This window comes from Armigeres subalbatus, chromosome 2, assembly GCF_024139115.2.
Source record: "Armigeres subalbatus isolate Guangzhou_Male chromosome 2, GZ_Asu_2, whole genome shotgun sequence".
In the NCBI taxonomy this organism is placed as follows: domain Eukaryota; kingdom Metazoa; phylum Arthropoda; class Insecta; order Diptera; family Culicidae; genus Armigeres; species Armigeres subalbatus.
The window spans coordinates 106,353,457-106,369,975 of NC_085140.1; the positions used below are offsets into that span (position 1 = coordinate 106,353,457).

Sequence of the window (16,519 nt, forward strand, 5' to 3'; positions counted from 1 at the left end):
TTGTGAAGAAGTTTGAAATAGTGAAATACAGAAAATTTTATTTTGTGTCAAGGACAAGCCTTCCGGAATCCACAACTACACTCAACCAGATTTTCTAACAATTCTGTATAAGAACCAACCAAAAACTGTATAAGAACTGGGCATCACTGGCGGAGTTAAGCTGGGCACGATGGAACACATGACTTACAAAATCAAATATTTTCTCTTAAATATAATTGTATACACTTATTTCATGCAAATTCTTCCACATATTCCACCGTAAATTTCACCAGGAAAGCTCTCCGAAAGTTCCTCCAGAAAGTCCCTCCAGGAATTCTTCAGGAAGTTCCTCCAGAAACTCCTCAGGAAGTTCCTTCAGGAACTCCTTCTGAAGTTTCTCAAGGAATACCTCCTGAGGTTCCTCCAGAAATTCCTCCAGGAATGTCTCCGAAGGTTTTTCCAGGAATTCCTCTAGAAGTTTTTCAAAAATTCCTCCGAAAGTTCGTTCAGAAACTCCTCCGGAAACTCCTTTAGAAATTTCTACATAAGTTTCTCCAGGAATTCCTCCGGTAGTTCCTCCAGGAATTACACCGGAAGTTCCTCCAGGATTTTCTTCTGAAATTCCTCTAGAAATTCCTCCGGAAGTTCCTCGAAGAATTTCTATGAAAGTTCCTCCAGGAATTACTCAGGAAGTTTCTCCAGGAATTCCTCCAGAAGATTCTTCAATAATTCCTCCGGAATTTCCTCCAGGCATTCCTCAGGAAATTAATTCCGGAATTCACTCCGGAATTTCCTCCAGAAATTCCTTCGGAAGCTCATCCATGAATTCCTCCGAAAGTTCCTCCAGGAATTCCTCCGGGAGTTCACTCAGGAAATCTCCCGGAAGTTCGCCCAGGAATGCCTTCGGTAGTTCCTTCAAGAACTCCTCCGGAAGTACCTCCAGGGGCTCCACCCCACTACCCCGAATGCCAGTACCCGAATGCCATTATCCCGAAGGCCCCGAATGGGACAGTACCCCGAAAACCATCACCCCGAATGGGACACTACCCCGAAATTCATTACCCCGAAAACATTTAGAATCTGTAGTATTCTATTATTATGTTTAACACCAACGGATATCGATGAATTGCAACAGTTTTTCATCCAACAAGTTTAACCAACAGTTTTGATTTTTCTTCGAATTATTACTATTCTACGAAATGGAGTGAGAGATCCTCCTTGCTCATTCATATGAATTATGAATAAACTTTCATTGAGTAACATTTTTTTTCATTGAAATGACACGGGTAGACGATAATAGCTTATTAACAGTAAAACGTGATATTGATAACAAAACATGATATTAACTTGTTTGAAATAAGAGTAAAAATAACAAGCGAAAATAACAAAAATTTGCACCGAAATATCATAAAATATCAGGTTTTGCCATTAACAAGAACTTATCAATATCTTGAGCTATTAGTTTATTCTTGTTAATAGCAAAATCTGATATTTTTATGATATTTCGGTACATTTTTGTTATTGCTTGTTATTTTTACTCTTATTTCAAACAAGTTAATATCATGTTTTTTTTATCAATATCTCGGATTCTACTCGGAGAAGTATTAACTTGAAATAATGACGGAATTATGGGTAGTGTCCTAGAGTCACCTCCAGGAGTTCCTCCAGAAGCTCTTCCAGTAATGCCTCCGGAAATTTCTCCAGGAGTTTCACCGGAAGTTCCTTCAGAAATTCCTTCGGAAGTTTCTATATGAATGCATCTCCAGGAATACCTCCGGAAGTTTGCTTGTAAATCACCGGAAAGGAATTTTCAGATGGGTTTCTAACGGAAATGTCAAAGGAATTTCCAGATGAAATTTCCAAAGGATCTCTTAATTAGTAATTGGAAGTAATTTTTGAATGATTCCTAAAAGAGTTTCTGTACGATTTCCGAAAGAATTTCCAAAAGAATATCTGGAGGTCTTAAGGAATTTCTGAATAAATTTCTGGAGGAATATTGGAAGGAATTTTCAAAAAAAAAAAGATCCTGGTTGTAATTCTGAAGAAATTCCCAAGAGAAATTGCAATGGAATTCCAAGATTTTTTCTTCTAGATTTTAGAAAGGGATTTCTGAAGGAATTACTGGAAGAATTTGTTTGATAATTTCTTGAAATAATTGCTGATGCAATTCATTGAACAAATTTGAAGGACCTCCTAATTCAATTTCGGCAGGAATTTCCAAACCAATTTCCAAAGTAAATCATAAAAGGAATTCTTTTGCAGAAATTTCTGAAGGATTTCTCAAAACAATTTGCGTAGGTGTTTCCTTTATTTCCTTTATTTCTAAAAGATTTTCGTAAGGGCTACGAAAGAGGGCTACGAAATGGTGAGTTGACATCGGGGAAGAGGCGCCTAACATAGCTCTGGTCCCAACAAGCTCCAATACTCACGCTTCCACGGGTCTTCCGATGACAATTGACCGCTAGCTAAGGGTTGCGTACTTAGCTGGTAGTGTCCTTCTGACATCAGCTAGAGTGAGAGGGTGCGTCCTGTGGGGTCTGCCTAGGATGTGGTGGGGTTCGACAGTGGGCTCTGTTGAACTTCTATAAAAAGCTGCATGTGTCCTCAAGCAGGCCGTATCAAAGCGACCGTGTGCCGCTCAAAGCGCACTAGCCTAGTCCTGGTGTTGGGTGGGACTTTAAACAATTTTGACCCGACTGATCGAGCGTCTGTTCACCAAGGAGGTGCGGTTCCACCAGCGTCTGTTCTGAATGCTATTCCCCGGAAGCTATACCTAAGATGGCAGCCCCATCCCGGTGGATAGGGAACCTTGAGCCAACAACCTACTGTTCCCGAAAGATCAATCTGTTCGAGAATCCGATAATGAAAGAATACGGACTGATTTTACGGCGACGACTCTTAGCGTGAAACAACGGACACGAATAGGAACATAGAACGTTTTAACTCTAGCCCAGCAGGGTAAATTGGCACAACTTGCCAATGAGGCACGCCGCATGAAGCTTGAGATCCTGGGACTAGACCTGTGCGCCGAAGTATTTGTGAGCGGCGGCGGCGTAAGGCCATTTTTACACCGGCGGCGGCGGCGTCGGCGGCGTCACGCCGTAAGCAATGTTCGGCGGCGGCGGCGGCGGCGTGAATCGGCGTGAAGATTTTTGAGCTGAGAAAAAAAATGTCCTGCGGCAAGGCATATCATGCTTTTCATGAATTTTAGGGTTTTTTGTACAATTGCTAGCTACAGTCAGACTGATGGGGGGAACATCCTAATAGCTATAGCTTGTATCTCCACAGCAAAAGTTCATATTACATCCTCCACTAGGACATTGCCGCATCACAGCACATAAGTTCATTGAAAAGTATTTCGGATATAAATCCAGAAATTCGTTTGGAAATTACTCAAAATATTCCTCAGAAAATTCGAAGAATGAATTCCAAGAACTAATTTACAATTTCCCTATTGAATTCCTTCAGAACCTCCCTAAGAATTCCCTTGAAAATCTATTTGGATATTTGTTCGGAAATTCTTTCCGATATTTCTCCAAAAGTTCCTTCAGGAATTTCCTTGGGATTTTTTTAGGGATTGCTTCGGAAATTCCTTTGCGGAGTTTTTTAGGAATTTCTTTAGATATTCATTCGAAAACTTTTTTAAGAATTCCTTAGGAAATACCCATGGAAAATTCTTCAAGTATTTCTTTAGGAATATCTACGGATACTGTTTAAGAATACATTCGGAAATGCCTTTAGGAAAACACTATCTGAATTTGATTAAGGATTCAGAATTTCTAATAGAAATTCTTCCAGTAATTTCTCAAAGAACTTCTTTGGAAAGCATAGGAAGATATTTTTGGTATTCTTTCGAAATTTCCCTTTGAAACTTATTACAAACTTTCTCCAGAAACTCTTTTAGAATCTCTGCAGAAATTTTTTGGAATATCTTCGAAAATTTCGTTTGTAAAGGCCTTTCCGGAGGGTTTACTAAAGGAATGTCCAAATTAATTGCTGTTGGCTTTTCTAAAGAAATTTTCGGAGAAATTCCTGGGGGAATTTTCGGCTCAATTCTTGACAATCTAAAAAGATTTTTGATTTTCGATTTTCTAAAAAGATTTTCGAACAGAATTTTTAAATGAATTTCTGAAGAAATATCAGAAGGAATTCTGAAAGGAACTTATGAAGGAATTTTTATTAAACGTTCAGAAAAAAAAGCTATTGGAATTTATATAGAAACTCCTATATTTTCCAGGAATTTCTTCGATAATCCTGACAGTAGTAAAATGAACTCAGTTTTCATTCTTGAGTCTCCCAAAATATCGAGATTGCGGATATAATTTTTTTTTTCGGAATTTACTGCAGTAGAAGTTCCTTACTGCAGATTTCTTTTCGTAAATACCGAATCAATTTCTGTAGTTCATTCAGGAATTGATTCGGTAAGTCATCAAGAAACTCATTCTAGTAAGCCTCATGCGCAAGCTGACTTGCTTGCGATTCTGCATGGAGAGCATCGCGCATGAGTTTTTCACGCAGAATCGCATCGTTTCGCTCATTCGCCGAAAAATGATTTTGCTCTGAAAAGTGTCAAAACCCAATCGAAGCGTATTTTATGTTTACGTATGAATTTATTATCCATTGTTTCAAGCACAGAAAGTTATTCCGATGAATTTTATAAAGTAGAACAAGCAAAAATCACGCAATGATGCAAACCGCGAGTCGAATCATGGACGATTCCCTGAGCCATGAGTCGGGTATGCCTCGTGTTTGATTTGAATCGTGGATGAGATTTGAGAGTTTGAGATTTTACCAACACACAACGATGAATGAACTAATCGGAGTAATCGATTAATTTGCGACATCTCTAGATATTCTCTCTATCCCGCGGGCTTTGCGTCTCTGCTTACGGGTCCGCCACTTCCATGTTTTGGCCTTCATTCAGCTGTGCATTGAAATCAGAATGGTAATTAAATTTGACTGTACTATTGGGTAGCTAAAACCGGAAGGGTACGATAGGCAGGACATGTTGCAAGAATGCCGGACAGCAGACCTGCAAAGATGGTGTTCGCTCCGATCTAGCTGGTACGAGACGGCGTGGAGCACAGCGAGCGAGATGGGCAGACCAGGTGCAAAACTACTTGGCGAGCGTGGGGCGCATTCGAGGATGGAGCGCCGTGGATTGTGGCGTCAAATTGTTGATTCAGTGTTATCTGTTTAGATTTAGACTAAATAAATGAATGAAAACTATTGGGTGGAGCCGTATGCAGAGCAAGACTCAAGCCAGGATGGTGCATAACTACATACAAACATGCATACTTTTAAAAATATTTACAAAATTCTCTCGGAAGTTCTTTTGACAATTCCACTGGAAATTTTACATTTTTCCGTAAGACATTCTATTCCCTCGGAAATTCATTTAGTAGTTCCTTCGGAATTTTCTCCGCCATTTCCTTTAAAAATTCTAGGACGTATTTTTAGATATCTCCGTAAGAATTCCTAGAGCAATTTCCAAAGGAACCAAAGGACATTCTTAAATTTCTTAAAGAATTTCTTTTGGCATTCCTCCAAGAATTCCTTTGGAATTTTCGCCAGGCGTTCCTTCAGAAAATCCTCCAGAAATTACTACAATCCAGAAATTCCTCACGACTCTAAGAATTTTCTACATGCATTCCTTCAGAACTTCTGAACTTCCTTCATTCCTCCTGGACTTCCTTCGGAAATTATTTCAGGGCAACCAAGAAATTTCTTTGGAAATTGTTTATCAAATAAATCGAAATAATTTTTTTTTTCAGAACAATTCTGGCAATTGAAGTACAAGGAGGAGTGAAGGAAAGGTTCAATTTAATGGGTCACGTGCTCCATCGTGCTTCAACTCCAAGAGGCAAGTTACCATTTTTGCATTCGCATATTATGAGTTAGCCTCAATGATATGACAATGATACTCCATGTCCAGGGAAGTTAAAAAAATCGTACCAGACTGGGAATTCAAATCAAACATTTATTATATTGTTGACTTGTTGACAATGCGACCAGAATTTCATTGAAGTTGCATATGATATTAGAAGCACTGGCGGAGACAGAGGTGGGGCACCACGCGATGCAATCACACCATTGTTCTCGAAGGCTATTGTTCTTGCGCTTAGTGGTGCCCCACCAAAAAACAATAGCTGGCTCCGCCAGTGATTAGGAGTATATCGCTACGCTCGTTAACTTGTAGGTCTGTAACCAAGAAGTTCTTGGATGACCTAGCATTTAACACACCGATGCAGTGACAAATATAAAAGCAAACAAATCTGCTAAAGTTATAATAGCAATTTATTTAATGTCTAATAGGTTGCCTTGGTTCGGAAGGTTGCCTTTGTGTTGCTCAATCATCGGCGTGAAATACGAAATTCGGCGGCGTGGAGCCAACCGGCGTATGGCGCGCCGCCGACACCTTGACCGGCGTCGGCGTACGTCAATAAGTGTCGGCGGCGGCGGCGTGGCGCGGCGGCGCACAGGTCTACCTGGGACTGAGTGAAGTCCGTTGGCCAAACTTTGGAGAACACAGAACGCCGTCGGGACAAGTTCTGCTATACTCTGGTTTACGAGGTGAACACGCTCCCCGGCATCGCGGAGTTGGCTTCCTACTAAGCGCTCAGACACACTTTGCGCTTATGAAGTGGGAACCTATAAGTGAAAGGATAATCGTTGCCAGATTAAGAACAAAGGTCCGAAACCTTACTATAATCCAATGTTATGCGCCAACCGATGCTGCCGATCTGCAAGACAAAGAGAACTTCTACAGTCAACTCAATGCAGTCGTAGATAGAATTCCGAAGGGTGATATTAAGATCTGTTTGGGCGACTTCAGCTGGAAGTGGCACTCCCAACGGAAGAGCAGCTATGCGCAGCGTCTCTTGAAGATGACTGGAGAGATATTCGATCCGCCATTTGGTAGCACCGCAACCACTGCATTTGACACGGTGCCCCGGATCAGAGTAACGACTGGTATGACGGCGAATGTGAGCAGGTAGCAGAAGAAAAAAAGGCAGCACAGGCGAGATTGCTACAACACCGCACGAAGGCGAACGAGGCACGATATAATCAGGCGCGAAACAGACAAAACTCGAGTTACCAGAGGAAAAAGCGTCAGCAGGATGATCGAGACCGTGAAGAGACGGGTCAACTGTACCGCGCTAATAACACACGAAAGTTCTATGAGAAGTTGAACCATTCACGTAAGAGCCACGTGCCACAGCCTGATATGTATAAGGACATAAACGGGAACCTTCTTACTAACAAAGGTGGTGGCAGCACTACGAAGAGCACCTGATTGGCGATGTGGCAGACGGAGATGGCGGTATAGTGATGGATTTGTGATTTGCCGGCTGAAGAACAACAAAGCCCCTGGGGTTGACCAACTACCAGGAGAGCTATTTAAACACGGTGAGGCACTGGCTAGAGCACTGCACTGGGTCATTACCAAGATTTGGAAGGAGGAAGTTTTGAAGCAGGAGTGGATGGAAGGTGTCGTGTGTCCCATCTACAGAAAGGGCGATAAGCTGGATTGTAGCAACTACCGCGCAATCACATTGCTGAACTCCGCCTACAAGGTACTCTCCCAAATTTTATCCCGTCGACTAGCACCAATTGCAAGGGAGTTCGTGGTATCAGGCGGGTTTTATGGGCGAACGCTCCACCACGGACCAGGTGTTCGCCATTCGCCAAGTACTGCAGAAATGCCGCGAATACAACGTGCCCACACATCATCTTCAGTCTTCGACTTCAAAGCCGCATATGATCATCGACATATGATACAATCGATACAATGGCAGCTAATGCACGGACACAGATTTCCGGATAAACTGACACGGTTGATCAAAGCGACGATGGATCGGGTGATGTGCGTATACTTCCGGAGGAATTCTTCGAGCAACTTCTGAGAATTTCTAAAGGAACTTCTGGAGGAATTGTTGGAGGAACTTGTGGAGGAATTTCTGAAGGATCTTCCGGAAGAAATCCTGGAGGAACTTCCGGTGTAATTTCTGGACGAATTCCTGGAGAAATTTATGAAGGAATTCATAAAGAAATTTCTGGAGAAATCCCTGGAAGAACTTCCGGAGGAATTTCTGGAGGAACTTCCGGCGGAATTTGTGGAGGAATTTCTGGAGCATTTTTCAGAGCAATTTCTGAAAGAACTTCCGGAGAAATTCCAAAAGAAACTTGGGGAGGAATTTCTGAAGGAGCTTCCGTAGGACTTCCTGAAGGAGCTTACGGAGTAATTCTTGTAGGATTCTCCGGAGGAATTCCTGGAGAAACTTCCGAAGGAATTCCAGGAGGAACTTTCGGATAAACTTCCGGAGGTATCCCTGGAGGAAATTCTAAAAAAATACCTGCAAGAGTTTCTAGAGGTATTCATTGGGGAACTGCCGGAGGAATTCCTGGAGGAACTTCCGGAGGATTTCATGGAGTAACTTTCGGAGGAATTTCAGGAAGAACTTGCGATGTAACTCCTGAAAAAAATCCGGAGCGATTCGTGAAAGAACTTCCGGAGGAATTCCTGAAAGAACTACCGGAGGAATTCCTGAAGGAACTTCGGAGGAATTTCTGAAGGAACTTCCGGAGGAATTTCTGAAGCATCTTTCGAAGAAATTTCTGAAGGAACTCTCCTAGGCATTCACGAGAGAAATTTCGGAGGAATACCCAAAGGAAATTTTATAGGAATTCCTGAAGAAACTCCCGTATGAATTTTTGAAAGAGCTTCCGGAAGAATTTCTGAAGGTAATTCCGGAGAAACTTCCGGAGGAACTCTTGGAGAAATTAAAATCAATGATTTTAGGAACTGAATAATAAACATCAAAAAAATAATTTCTAGATTTAAAATTCAGGATTTAAAACCCAAAATTGAAAACATCAAGTTAAAAATAAAAAAATCGATTATAAGTATACCTATGTTATTATTTGCAGAAAAAATATGTAATAAATTAATAAAATGTGACATTGTTTCATCTGAAAATGTATTTTCGATCATGAAAGAAATAATCCGAATGCCCCTAACCCCACTGCCGGAACCGGGATTCATCCCGACCGATTTTTACATTGTTTATTTAATTACGTCGTAAATATTACGTCGAAAATTAATTACATCGTATTAATTTGAAGAAGAATTATCAAGTACGTCAGTTTTTTACTACGCCATACAGATGTAATAAAACATCTTATTTACGACGGGGATGATGTGCATCAAATCTTATGTGATATTACTTTTTATTTTTTACTGTGTAGTTCGAGTTTCAGGGGCATTCTCGAGTCCATTCGAAACCCGCAGAGGGTTACGGCAAGGTGATGGTCTTTCGTGTCTGCTATTCAGCTATTTAGCTTTGGATGGGGTAATTCGAAGAGCAGGGATTAACACGAGTGGTACAGTTTTCAATAAGTCCGTCCAGCTATTTGGCTTCGTTGACGACATAGATATTATGGCACGTAACATTGAGAAGATGGAGGAAGCCTACATCAGACTGAAGAGGGAAGCTTAGCGGATCGGACTAGTCATCAACACGTCGAAGACGAAGTACATGATAGGAAGAGGTTCAAGAGAAGACAATGACGAAATCGAGGTGGTAGAAGAATTTGTGTACTTGGGCTCACTGAGGACTGCCGAAAATGATACCAGCAGAGAAATTCTGGGTGGAAATCGTACATACTTTGGACTCCGCAAGACGCTCCGATCGAATAGAGTTCGCCGCCGTACCAAACTGACAATCTACATAACGCTCATTAGACCGGTAGTCCTTTACGGACACGAGACCTGGACGATGCTCGTGGAGGATCAACGCGCACTTGGAGTTTTCGAAAGGAAAGTGCTGCGTACCATCTATGGTGGGGTGCAGATGGCGGACGGTACGTGGAGGAGGCGAATTAACCACGAGTTGCATCAGCTGTTGGAAGAACCATCCATCGTTCACACCGCGAAAATCGGACGACTGCGGTGAGCCGGGCACGTAGCCAGAATGTCGGACAGTAACCCGGTGAAAATAATTCTCGACATCGATCCGACGGGCACAAAAAGGCGAGGTGCGCAGCGAGCAAGGTGGATCGAGCAGGTGGAAGACGATTTGCGGACCCTCCGTAGACTGCGTGGTTGGCGACGTGTAGCCATGGACCGACTCTTATATACCGCACAGGCCACTTCGGCCTTAGTCTGAATAAATTAAATTAATGGGCGACTTCAATGCGAAGATCGGATCCGACAACTCGAACCATGAGCGCATTATGGGACGCTATGGTCTTGTAGAATTTTGTGGTAATAACGACATGGTGATCGGGGATCGCTCTTCCCTCATCGACCGGTTCACAAGGTCACGTGGGTCTCCCGTGACGGGTTTACAGAAAATCAAATCGACCACATCTGCATCAGCCGAAAATGGAAACGCGGCATTCTTGATGTACGGAATAAACGTAGTGCCGGTATCGCGTCTGATCATCACCTCCTCATCGGCGAAATACTATGACTATTGACTATGACTATGCTATGACTGTAATGACTATGAAACAATATTATGAATATCTAGATAGTTCTGTTAGAGATGAAAAAGATTGTTGAATTAAAACCTGTATTGCGCGAGACAGAGTTGTCCTATACAGTTTGGAAAAAATGCTGTTTTATGTTTCACTATTTTTAACAATTAAATAAAATTCATTCAATGAGTGCAAATAATTGATGGATATCTAGGTTTTCTAAATGTTACTTTGATCTGTCAAAATAGTGCACGCCTCAGCCACTTGAAAATACACCTGCGTGTAATACACGCCGGTGTATTTGATGTGCGGCGTGCGGCGTGCGCCATTTTGACAAATCGAAGTGACATTTAGAATACTCAAACATCCATCTATTAGTTGTACTCACTGAATGAATTTTATTAAATTGTTAAAAATTGTGAAAAATAAAAGATCAGATTTTTTGACAACTGTGTAGGCCAACTATGATGCGAGATTGATTCTCTCCGTTTCAGTTTTTTGTCTATTTCGACCTTTTGTCCCTTTAGCCTTTTTTGATCTTATTGATATATTTTTTCGTTAGACCTTTTGTCCCGTTCGACGTTTTGTCCTTTCGACCTTTTGTCCCTTTCGACGTTTTGTCCTTTCGACCTTCTGTCCTTTTCGACCTTTTGTCCCTTCGACCTTTTGTCTCTCGACCTTTTGTCTTTCGACCTTTTGTCCCTAACCCGGCGGGTGTTAGGAACAAAAGGTCGAAAGACAAAATGTCGAAAGGACAAAAGGTCGAAAGACAAAACGTCGAAAGACAAAAGGTCGAAGGGACAAATGGTCGAAAAGGACAAAAGGTCGAAAGGACAAAACGTCGAACGAGACAAAAGGTCGAAAGGACAAAACGTCGAACGGGACAAAAGGTCGAAAGGGACATAAGTTTGAAATTGACAAGAAACTGAAACGGAGAGAATTAATCTCGCACCAGAGTTGCCCTACACAGTTAGCAAAAACTCTGCTCTTTTGTTTTTACAATTTTTAACAATTAAATAAAATTCATTCAATAAGTACCAGTAATAGATGGATGTTTGAGTTTTCTGAATGTCACTTCGATCAAATACACGCCGGTGTATTTTCAATGCGTGCGCCTGCTCCGTGGCTGCGTGCACTATTTTGATTGTTCGAAGTGGCATTCAGAAACGTAGATAGAACATGTATTATTGATGAATTTTATTCAATTGTTAAAAATAGTGAAAAATAAAAGAGCATTTTTTGCCAACATTATAGGACAACTCTGTCTCGCGAAATACAAGCTTTATTCATTTCTTATTAACAATCTTTTAAATCTCTTTCAGAACTATCTAGATATTCATAATATTGTCTTATAATAATTACTCCTTCTTTGAAAATTGCTCATTCTTCAACTTTGATTGATTAGATGAGTGCGTTATTTCTGCTTGAAGTTAAATGCATTTTATAAATTCTTTTGGAATATATCCAACTGTTGTTCTTGATAGACATTTTGTCCCTTTCGAACTTTTGTCCTTTTTTGACTTTTTGTCCCTTTCGACCTTTTGTCCCGTTCGACCTTCTGTGCCTTTCGACCTTCTGTCCCTTTCGACGTTTTGTCTTTTCGACCTTTGGTGTTTCGACCTTTTGTCTTTCGACTTTTTGTCTTTTCGACCTTTTGTCTTTCGACCTTTTGTCATAGATTCTCGGCACACATGAAGCTCCCCTCCTCATAACCTCAGCGTCGGTATACGCGCTTGATTCTCTCGCGACCAAGAAAACCTGTTAGCAACTTCACCCACTTTATTCAGCACACTGGTACCTTCTCTCCCACTTTCTTATTCGGCTATCTGCTACCTTCTTCACCTTCTCACTACTCTTCTCCTGTTGGCGGGGCCCTTTCACCGTTCCGCTGACACTCTAGGCCGTTCTTCCTCCGTTTGCCTCCGTACTGCTTCCGACTCCACGACGATGTTCAGCCGCCTGTCCTCCGAATAAAATGGCGGCGTCCACGGACAATTGGGGGACGTGATGCCGGGGCTGATCCTTATTAGGCGATTGGACCGCTTTCGGGTCAGCTTTCGGATCTTGGTACGTATTGTCGAGACGGCAACTGGTCACTACACGTTATATGGACTGGTTCGACCGGAACAATCACGTGTAGCTCCGACGTTAAACCCACAAAGAAAAGAGGGGTTCTGCGATCACATTGGGGGGAAGGTATGTAGCGTCTCAGTTTTGGAGGGGGTTGAAGTTCGGGTCGAGGGTTTTTACCTGGATGGTTTCTTAAATGCACCGCTCCCACTGTCTCGCTGGCTTAAATTTTCCTTAAAACTTCTCTAATAACTTTTATCTTAACTTGATCGTTTTAAACATCTGTTGAACTAGGCTGCCGATTGGATAATGATGTCTCGTAATGGCGCTTCAGTAGCCTCGACCAAGTTATTTTCCCATTTTCCAAGCTTTTCGCTCATCATGGCACCTTCTACGCCACCTCCCAATGGCCGCCCAGTTTTCCGTGAAACTACGACTGGTGGCGAATGGCGGAACTGGGTGTGGTGTGGCTGCATCCTTTCCGGTGGGTGATGGGTAGTTGTGATGCTTGGCGCATATTCAAATTCCTTCTTGGTTTTAAAACGCGATAAAAACGCGAAAATCTCACACATCTCGAAACGACAGACACACCACTTGTTACATAGTCATCCAGAAATTCATTCAGGTATACCTTCAAAAATTCCTTCAGGAATACCATCATGAATTTCTTCTCTATCCTCAAGGAGTTTCTTCAAAGATCCTCCGCAAAAGAATCTAGAAATACTTTCAACAATTCTTTAAGCTATTCTTTCGAAAATTGCTTCAAAAATTTGTCTAAGAATTCTTTTTGAAGAAATTCCTTTGGCAATAATTTCAGAAATTCTTTCAGGTATTCCATCAGAAATTTTATACCCTCGGCTCCCATAATTCACCCGGAATTGCTTTCAGGAATTTCCGAACGAATTCCTAAAGAAATTTCGGAAAGAACTAATGAAGGAATTCAGAAAATTCTCTTTCTCTGTGCATTCTTCCAAAAAAATGTATGGAGATATTTTTTCAAAAATCCCTAATGGAAAATCTTAATAAAACACCTTACTACTTGCTTCTTGAGAATTACTCCGGAAATTCCTTCCAAGATTTCTTCGAAAGTTCCTATGGATTTTTTTTATCGAATTCTTTAAAGATTTTTTTTCGGAAATTCTCTTAGAAATTTCATTGGAAATGCCTTATGAAATTTGGTCGGAATTCCTACGGAAAATTCTTCGGAAAAACCTATGGAAATTGTTTCAGGAAAAACTACCGAAATTCGCTTAGGGGAATTCTTTTGGAAAGTTCTTTATGATTTCTTTTGAAAATTGCTTTAAGAATTTCTGCGGAGCTACTTCATTTTTGCCTTTCTCGTATACAAAGTATACGTAAAGGCTATATGTTCGCTCCAAAAAACAAACTCTTGATTCGAGGACCGGAGACCCATAGTGTTATATACCAATCGATTCAGCTCGATGAATTGGAGTGATGTCTGTGTGTGTATGTGCGCAAAAAGTTTAGCTCACTTTTTAGGCACTTATCCTCAACCGATTTGCTCTCAACAAGTTTCATTCGACGCAGAATCCTGTCCCATTGTTTCCTATTGAAATTGGTCCGATCGGACCATGGGCTTAGAAGTTATGGCCAAAATACTTTTTTTCATATAAAAGCAAGAATCAAGAATCCATGAATCATGAATCCATGAATCAAAAATCAATGTTTCCTATTGATAGTTGACCCGATCGGACTATGGGCTTAGAAGTTATGGCCAAAATACTTTTTTTCATATAAAAGCAAGAATCAAGAATCCTGTCCCATTATTTCCTATTGGAAATTGACCCGATCGGACTATGGGCTTAGAAGTTATGGCCAAAATACTTTTTTTCATACCAAAAGTGCGAAGAAATTACTCACTCGCAAGAAACGAGAAAGGCACTATCACCGCTAGGTGGATTAATCTAGGTTTTTTTTAAAGAAATTGCTACAGCAATTATTACAGGAATTTCTTAATGAAATTCTTCCAGTATTCCATAAGAAATCACTTCGGAAACTGTTCGAAGAAATTCTTTTTTAAGTTCCTACGTAATTTCTTCCGAACTTCATTAAGGGATTCTTTCGATTTTGCTTACGAATTCCTTCGGACATTCCTTTGGAAATTTAATTAGAAGTTCCTTGAGGCCTTCGGATATTCCATAAAGTGTTTTTTGAGGGAGTTACTTCAGAAATTCATTCAGAAATTCTTCTAGGAATCATACGGAAATTACTTTAGGAGTTTTTTCGGAAATTTCCGTAAGAAACTCACCCATAGATTTCCTGGAGAGATTTTCGAAGGCATTTCCGGAGAAATTTACAAAGTCCTTCCCAGAGAATTTTCTTTAGACGAATGCGAAAAGGAATTCCTGGCGTAATTTTCTTAATTATTCCTTAAGAGAATTCCGGGAGGAGCTCTCAAAAGAATTTCTCAAAACATATTCCGTAGAAATTATGAAATCAATTTCTGAAAAAAAAATCCCAAAGGAATTTCCAAAGAATTTTCCGAAGATTTTTTCCCAAAGTTATTTCCGTAGGTAACCCTTTTCAAAGTAATTTTTTAAGGGAATTTCCAAAGAAATATGTAAAAGAATTTCTGGAGAAATTTCTAAAAGAATTTATAAAAGAATTTCAGAAGAGATTTTTAAAATTTTCTTAGAACTACTTCTTTGAATTTTCAAATTTTGTTCACGAATTTTCCAAAGAATTTCTGGAATTATCTCCAAAGTAATTTCCGGAGGATTTCTTGGGTAATTTCAAAGTGTCGGAAATGCCCTCAAGAGATTATTTGTAAATGCCGTTATATTTATTTTTGATGCCAAAACAAATCAAACTTACGTTTGGATGGTTTTGGTTTTCTTTTTTTTTTCTGCGTGAATTTGACCATTTTCAAAATGTCACAACCTTTGGCAATATGTGTGGTACTGGAGACGGCAGGAGATAGTTTTAGAGATTTCGGCTATCTCAGTCCTGAACACCTTTACACTATTAGCGTTTAACTCTGTAGCCCTTTTCAAGGGAAACATTGGTCAATCGTTTTCGTCCTTATTTACTATGACCATACGACACCCAGAACGACATGTAAATTAGGAGTGGAATGATGATATCCGAATATTATGCTTCAGATCAGTTGCGAGGCCCTTGAGAAAGCCTTCGGAAGCATCAAAATCTGCCATTTTCAAAATTCACCAACTATGGCTATTTGGATATCAAACTTCAGCATTTTGCAAGACAAGTGGGATTCTGACATCCAAATATGTTTCTGGGGTATTGGCCACACTAAGTTAATTCGAAACATGTATCAAACTAATCTCAGCATAATATTTCGAAAACTGCCAATTTTAATTTTTCCGGCAGTACCCCTAAGAGCCTCGGAGCTGACTTCAGCATTGCCAATATCCCCAAAAAAGCATGTGTGAAATAATATGTTAAAATGATAATTGTGCGTTACTTCCGTTTTGAGTGGCGTGCCCTTGAAAACGCGAGTGTATTTAGTTTTGGATTCCGAGAGGCTTGTCCTTAACAAAGCTCACTTCAACACGGTGCAAAACAATATCTACTTATGCGATTATCTTCGGATCACTTTCAAAGCAAACGTCGCATGAGAAAAACAAACTAAGCTTATTTGACATTTTTGAAAACATTTCACTTTTTACGTGGTATGAAAAACACGGTGTTTGTGCAGCAGGGATTACTGTGGAAGTTTTTGTTTGCAATATCGCTCATCTGTGAAAGAGATGAAAGTTAATATCGCTTCCCCTGTTTTCGAATATGATTGATAACGGGAGAGACATCCTATGAACAAACAGTTTATTTTGCATACGAAGCTCATACAATCACTTCCCAAATAAATCACCCTTGAACACGAAATTCAAAAGCAAACATCAATGAGCAATAAAACACAAACCCGCCCAACCTTTCGATAAACGGTCCGCAAGCTATCCGTTCATTTATTTTATGAATCACTTCCCGGGCACTCGCCTCGAAAAGC

General features: G+C 40.6%; 1 protein-coding gene across 2 annotated transcripts in view; it reads left to right on the plus strand.

The window, feature by feature from the left end:
* Positions 1-16,519, plus strand: part of LOC134210599 (neogenin) — a 565,173-nt gene that overhangs the window by 63,998 nt on the left and 484,656 nt on the right. The window lies entirely within an intron of this gene.